The following is a 7,183-nucleotide window of genomic DNA, read 5'->3' as shown; positions in this document are numbered from 1 at the left end:
AGATGCAGAGAGAGAAAGACCGAAAGCTCTACAGATGAAACAGTATTTCATTTACAAGACAGGTTTCCTAACATCTTTCAAAGGCAAGATGGTCTACAATGGAGGACAAGGCAAAAAAAAAAAAAATGCACTCTCAGTCATCAAGTGGAGGTATAAAGAGACAGCAAGCACACCAGCAGAGTGGCGCAGCGAGCCGTGCTGGGCCCATAACCCAGAGGTCGATGGATCGAAACCATCCTCTGCTATGGAAAGGGTAGGAAGTTTTTAATACTAGTCGAGTTTTTTTGTTTTCACACGACTTTGACCCTGATGTGGGGAGTCCCTGACATTCAGCAGGGTGCCGTTTACCCCTTAATACTTTCCTTTCATTTTTAAGTCCCCTGGCAGCCTATCTCAAATGACTTGACTGTCATCTAGGAGTCATTTGTGGAAATACAGCTGGATGGACATAAGCACTTAAGAAATGACTGATAACGACTACTTTGAACATATGAACATATTCTGAACCGGTCATGGCATTAACGCTTAAAAGTCTAAAGTGCAATCTTTCCGAATGAAGTATTTATCATGGAGAAATGAGGACAGAAATTGGAAACAAAGCTCTGTGGTCAGCTCATCAAGCTGAATGCAGAACTTTCACCTTTTCCTGCACCTGGTCTTTAGTTGTGTGCACCGCAAAATGCTCTCTCTCTCTCTCTCTTTGTTTAATTCAGGCTTTATGTGATCAAGGACACCATCACCCAGGCTAGAATGATGAAAGTAAATACAGAATAAATCATTTGTGCATCGACTTCCTATATTTTGGCTCAAAACGTTCTGTAATGATTTTCTCAGTAGTTGCCTATCGTAGGTAGGTTTGTCTGAACAGGTGAGAAGTTTCTTTAATTTTGCTCAACTTCTCAGTTAAAACTGACAACTGCACAAAGACTGGACTTATTGAGGAGACTGACAAAAATTGAGGAATTGTAGAGAAGATGCTGGTACAGCTTAGCCGTATGGCGTGGTTATACAATAGCACAGAAATCTAGCCAATGTGAACCAGATGCAGAGAGAGAAAGACCGAAAGCTCTACAGATGAAACAGTATTTCATTTACAAGACAGGTTTCCTAACATCTTTCAAAGGCAAGATGGTCTACAATGGAGGACAAGGCAAAAAAAAAAAATGCACTCTCAGTCATCAAGTGGAGGTATAAAGAGACAGCAAGCACACCAGCAGAGTGGCGCAGCGGAAGCATGCTGGGCCCATAACCCAGAGGTCGATGGATCGAAACCATCCTCTGCTATGGAAAGGGTAGGAAGTTTTTAATACTAGTCGAGTTTTTTGTTTTCACACGACTTTGCCACTACGTCTATTCTACAGACCCTGATGTGGGGAGTCCCTGACATTCAGCAGGGTGCCGTTTACCGCTTAATACTTTCCTTTCATTTTTTAAGTCCCCTGGCAGCCTATCTCAAATGACTTGACTGTCATCTAGGAGTCATTTGTGGAAATACAGCTGGATGGACATAAGCACTTAAGAAATGACTGATAACGACTACTTTGAACATATGAACATATTCTGAACCGGTCATGGCATTAACGCTTAAAAGTGTAAATTGCAATCTTTCCGAATGAAGCATTTACCATGGAGAAATGAGGACAGAAATTGGAAACAAACTCTGTGGTCAGCTCATCAAGCTGAGCACAGAACTTTCACCTTTTCCTGCACCTGGTCTTTAGTTGTGTGCACCGCAAAATGCTCTCTCTCTCTCTCTGTCTTTGTTTAATTCAGGCTTTATGTGATCAAGGACACCATCACCCAGGCTAGAATGATGAAAGTAAATACAGAATAAATCATTTGTGCATCGACTTCCTATATTTTGGCTCAAAACGTTCTGTAATGATTTTCTCAGTAGTTGCCTATCGTAGGTAGGTTTGTCTGAACAGGTGAGAAGTTTCTTTAATTTTGCTCAACTTCTCAGTTAAAACTGACAACTGCACAAAGACTGGACTTATTGAGGAGACTGACAAAAATTGAGGAATTGTAGAGAAGATGCTGGTACAGCTTAGCCGTATGGCGTGGTTATACAATAGCACAGAAATCTAGCCAATGTGAACCAGATGCAGAGAGAGAAAGACCGAAAGCTCTACAGATGAAACAGTATTTCATTTACAAGACAGGTTTCCTAACATCTTTCAAAGGCAAGATGGTCTACAATGGAGGACAAGGCAAAAAAAAAATGCACTCTCAGTCATCAAGTGGAGGTATAAAGAGACAGCAAGCACACCAGCAGAGTGGCGCAGGCGTGCTGGGCCCATAACCCAGAGGTCGATGGATCGAAACCATCCTCTGCTATGGAAAGGGTAGGAAGTTTTTAATACTAGTTTTTTTGTTTTCACACGACTTTGCCACTCGTCTATTCTACAGACCCTGATGTGGGGAGTCCCTGACATTCAGCAGGGTGCCGTTTACTATAATACTTTCCTTTCATTTTTTAAGTCCCCTGGCAGCCTATCTCAAATGACTTGACTGTCATCTAGGAGTCATTTGTGGAAATACAGCTGGATGGACATAAGCACTTAAGAAATGACTGATAACGACTACTTTGAACATATGAACATATTCTGAACCGGTCATGGCATTATCGCTTAAAAGTCCAAAGTGCAATCTTTCCGAATGAAGCGTTTATCATGGAGAAATGAGGACAGAAGTTGGAGACAAAGCTCTGTGGTCGGCTCATCAAGCTGAGCATGGGAACTTTCACCTTTTCCTGCACCTGGTCTTTAGTTGTGTGCACCGCAAAATGCTCTCTCTCTCTCTGTCTTTGTTTAATTCAGGCTTTATGTGATCAAGGACACCATCACCCAGGCTAGAATGATGAAAGTAAATACAGAATAAATCATTTGTGCATCGACTTCCTATATTTTGGCTCAAAGCGTTCTGTAATGATTTTCTCAGTAGTTGCCTATCGTAGGTAGGTTTGTCTGAACAGGTGAGAAGTTTCTTTAATTTTGCTCAACTTCTCAGTTAAAACTGACAACTGCACAAAGACTGGACTTATTGAGGAGACTGACAAAAATTGAGGAATTGTAGAGAAGATGCTGGTACAGCTTAGCCGTATGGCGTGGTTATACAATAGCACAGAAATCTAGCCAATGTGAACCAGATGCAGAGAGAGAAAGACCGAAAGCTCTACAGATGAAACAGTATTTCATTTACAAGACAGGTTTCCTAACATCTTTCAAAGGCAAGATGGTCTACAATGGAGGACAAGGCAAAAAAGAAAATGCACTCTCAGTCATCAAGTGGAGGTATAAAGAGAAAGCAAGCACACCAGCAGAGTGGTGCAGCGTTAGCGTGCTGAGCCTGTATCCCCAAGGTCGATGTACCGAAGCCATCCTCTGCTAAGGAAAGGGTTGGAAGTTTTTAATGCTAGACGAGATTTTTTTGTTTTTACACGACTTTGCCACTACAGACCCTGATGTGGTGAGTCCCTCATATTCAGCAGGGTGCCGTTTACCCCTTAATACTATCGTTTCATTTTTTAAGTCCCCTGGCAGCCTATCTCAAATGACTTGACTGTCATCTAGGAGTCATTTGTGGAAATACAGCTGGATGGACATAAGCACTTAAGAAATGACTGATAACGACTACTTTGAACATATGAACATATTCTGAACCGGTCATGGCATTAACGCTTAAAAGTCTAAAGTGCAATCTTTCAGAATGAAGCATTTACCATGGAAAAATGAGGACAGAAATTGGAAACAAAGCTCTGTAGTCAGCTCATCAAGCTGAGCGCAGAACTTTCACCTTTTCCTGCACCTGGTCTTTAGTTGTGTGCACCGCAAAATGCTCTCTCTCTCTCTCTTTGTTTAATTCAGGCTTTATGTGATCAAGGACACCATCACCCAGGCTAGAATGATGAAAGTAAATACAGAATAAATCATTTGTGCATCGACTTCCTATATTTTGGCTCAAAACGTTCTGTAATGATTTTCTCAGTAGTTGCCTATCGTAGGTAGGTTTGTCTGAACAGGTGAGAAGTTTCTTTAATTTTGCTCAACTTCTCAGTTAAAACTGACAACTGCACAAAGACTGGACTTATTGAGGAGACTGACAAAAATTGAGGAATTGTAGAGAAGATGCTGGTACAGCTTAGCCGTATGGCGTGGTTATACAATAGCACAGAAATCTAGCCAATGTGAACCAGATGCAGAGAGAGAGAGAAAGACCGAAAGCTCTACAGATGAAACAGTATTTCATTTACAAGACAGGTTTCCTAACATCTTTCAAAGGCAAGATGGTCTACAATGGAGGACAAGGCAAAAAAGAAAATGCACTCTCAGTCATCAAGTGGAGGTATAAAGAGAAAGCAAGCACACCAGCAGAGTGGCGCAGCAGAAGCATGCTGAGCCCATAACCCACAGGTCGATAGATTGAAACCATCCTCTGCTATGGAAACAGTAGGAAGTTTGTCGAGTTTTTTTCTTTTCACACGACTTTGCTACTACGTCCTTCTACAGACCCTTATGTGTGGAGTCCCTTACATTCAGCAGGGTTCCATTTACCCCTTAATACTATCCTTTCATTTTTAAGTCCCTTGGCAGCCTATCTCAAATGACTTGACTGTCATCTAGGAGTCATTTGTGGAAATACAGCTGGATGGACATAAGCACTTAAGAAATGACTGATAACGACTACTTTGAACATATGAACATATTCTGAACCGGTCATGGCATTAGCGCTTAAAAGTCTAAAGTGCAATCTTTCCGAATGAAGCATTTATCATGGAGAAATGAGGACAGAAATTGGAAACAAAGCTCTGTGGTCAGCTCATCAAGCTGAGCAGAACTTTCACCTTTTCCTGCACCTGGTCTTTAGTTGTGTGCACCGCAAAATGCTCTCTCTCTCTCTGTCTTTGTTTAATTCAGGCTTTATGTGATCAAGGACACCATCACCCAGGCTAGAATGATGAAAGTAAATACAGAATAAATCATTTGTGCATCGACTTCCTATATTTTGGCTCAAAGCGTTCTGTAATGATTTTCTCAGTAGTTGCCTATCGTAGGTAGGTTTGTCTGAACAGGTGAGAAGTTTCTTTAATTTTGCTCAACTTCTCAGTTAAAACTGACAACTGCACAAAGACTGGACTTATTGAGGAGACTGACAAAAATTGAGGAATTGTAGAGAAGATGCTGGTACAGCTTAGCCGTATGGCGTGGTTATACAATAGCACAGAAATCTAGCCAATGTGAACCAGATGCAGAGAGAGAAAGACCGAAAGCTCTACAGATGAAACAGTATTTCATTTACAAGACAGGTTTCCTAACATCTTTCAAAGGCAAGATGGTCTACAATGGAGGACAAGGCAAAAAAAAAAAATGCACTCTCAGTCATCAAGTGGAGGTATAAAGAGACAGCAAGCACACCAGCAGAGTGGCGCAGCAGAAGCGTGCTGGGCCCATAACCCAGAGGTCGATGGATCGAAACCATCCTCTGCTATGGAAAGGGTAGGAAGTTTTTAATACTAGTCGAGTTTTTGTTTTCACACGACTTTGCCACTACGTCTATTCTACAGACCCTGATGTGGGGAGTCCCTGACATTCAGCAGGGTGACGTTTACCATTTAATACTTTCCTTTCATTTTTTAAGTCCCCTGGCAGCCTATCTCAAATGACTTGACTGTCATCTAGGAGTCATTTGTGGAAATACAGCTGGATGGACATAAGCACTTAAGAAATGACTGATAACGACTACTTTGAACATATGAACATATTCTGAACCGGTCATGGCATTAGCGCTTAAAAGTCTAAAGTGCAATCTTTCCGAATGAAGCATTTATCATGGAGAAATGAGGACAGAAATTGGAAACAAAGCTCTGTGGTCAGCTCATCAAGCTGAGCACAGAACTTTCACCTTTTCCTGCACCTGGTCTTTAGTTGTGTGCACCGCAAAATGCTCTCTCTCTCTCTGTCTTTGTTTAATTCAGGCTTTATGTGATCAAGGACACCATCACCCAGGCTAGAATGATGAAAGTAAATACAGAATAAATCATTTGTGCATCGACTTCCTATATTTTGGCTCAAAGCGTTCTGTAATGATTTTCTCAGTAGTTGCCTATCGTAGGTAGGTTTGTCTGAACAGGTGAGAAGTTTCTTTAATTTTGCTCAACTTCTCAGTTAAAACTGACAACTGCACAAAGACTGGACTTATTGAGGAGACTGACAAAAATTGAGGAATTGTAGAGAAGATGCTGGTACAGCTTAGCCGTATGGCGTGGTTATACAATAGCACAGAAATCTAGCCAATGTGAACCAGATGCAGAGAGAGAAAGACCGAAAGCTCTACAGATGAAACAGTATTTCATTTACAAGACAGGTTTCCTAACATCTTTCAAAGGCAAGATGGTCTACAATGGAGGACAAGGCAAAAAAAAAAAAAAATGCACTCTCAGTCATCAAGTGGAGGTATAAAAAAACAGCAAACACGCCAGCAGAGTGGCGCAGCGGAAGCGTGCTGGGCCCATAACCCAGAGGTCGATGGATCGAAACCATCCTCTGCTATGGAAAAGGTAGGAAGTTTTTAATACTAGTCGAGGTTTTATTGTTTTCTACAGACCCTGATGTGGGGAGTCCCTGACATTCAGCAAGGTGCCGTTTACCCCTTAATACTTTCCTTTCATTTTTTAAGTCCCCTGGCAGCCTATCTCAAATGACTTGACTGTCATCTAGGAGTCATTTGTGGAAATACAGCTGGATGGACATAAGCACTTAAGAAATGACTGATAACGACTACTTTGAACATATGAACATATTCTGAACCGGTCATGGCATTAACGCTTAAAAGTCTAAAGTGCAATCATACCGAGAGAAGCATGGATCATGGAGAAGTGAGGACAGAAAGTGGAAACAAAGCGCTGTGGGCAGCTCATCAAGCTGAGCATGAGAACTTTCACCTTTTCCTGCACCTGGTCTTTAGTTGTGTGCACCGCAAAATGCTCTCTCTCTCTCTGTCTTTGTTTAATTCAGGCTTTATGTGATCAAGGACACCATCACCCAGGCTAGAATGATGAAAGTAAATACAGAATAAATCATTTGTGCATCGACTTCCTATATTTTTGGCTCAAAAGCGTTCTGTAATGATTTTCTCAGTAGTTGCCTATCGTAGGTAGGTTTGTCTGAACAGGTGAGAAGTTTCT

The 7,183-nt window shown here is 41.5% G+C and overlaps 1 non-coding gene across 1 annotated transcript; it reads left to right on the top strand.

Annotated features, from left to right (window-relative positions):
- The first annotated feature begins 6,476 nt into the window (after positions 1-6,476).
- Positions 6,477-6,548, top strand: TRNAM-CAU. Its single transcript has one exon. It is a non-coding gene; the product is annotated as a tRNA-Met (tRNA).
- Positions 6,549-7,183: the final 635 nt, after the last annotated feature.

The sequence above is a fragment of the Protopterus annectens genome, chromosome 9.part0, assembly GCF_019279795.1.
Source record: "Protopterus annectens isolate FY-2018-M chromosome 9.part0, PAN1.0, whole genome shotgun sequence".
Classification (NCBI taxonomy): domain Eukaryota; kingdom Metazoa; phylum Chordata; order Ceratodontiformes; family Protopteridae; genus Protopterus; species Protopterus annectens.
The sequence above is the reverse complement of the archived record's forward strand: the minus strand, read 5'-3'. Positions and strand labels throughout refer to the sequence as shown.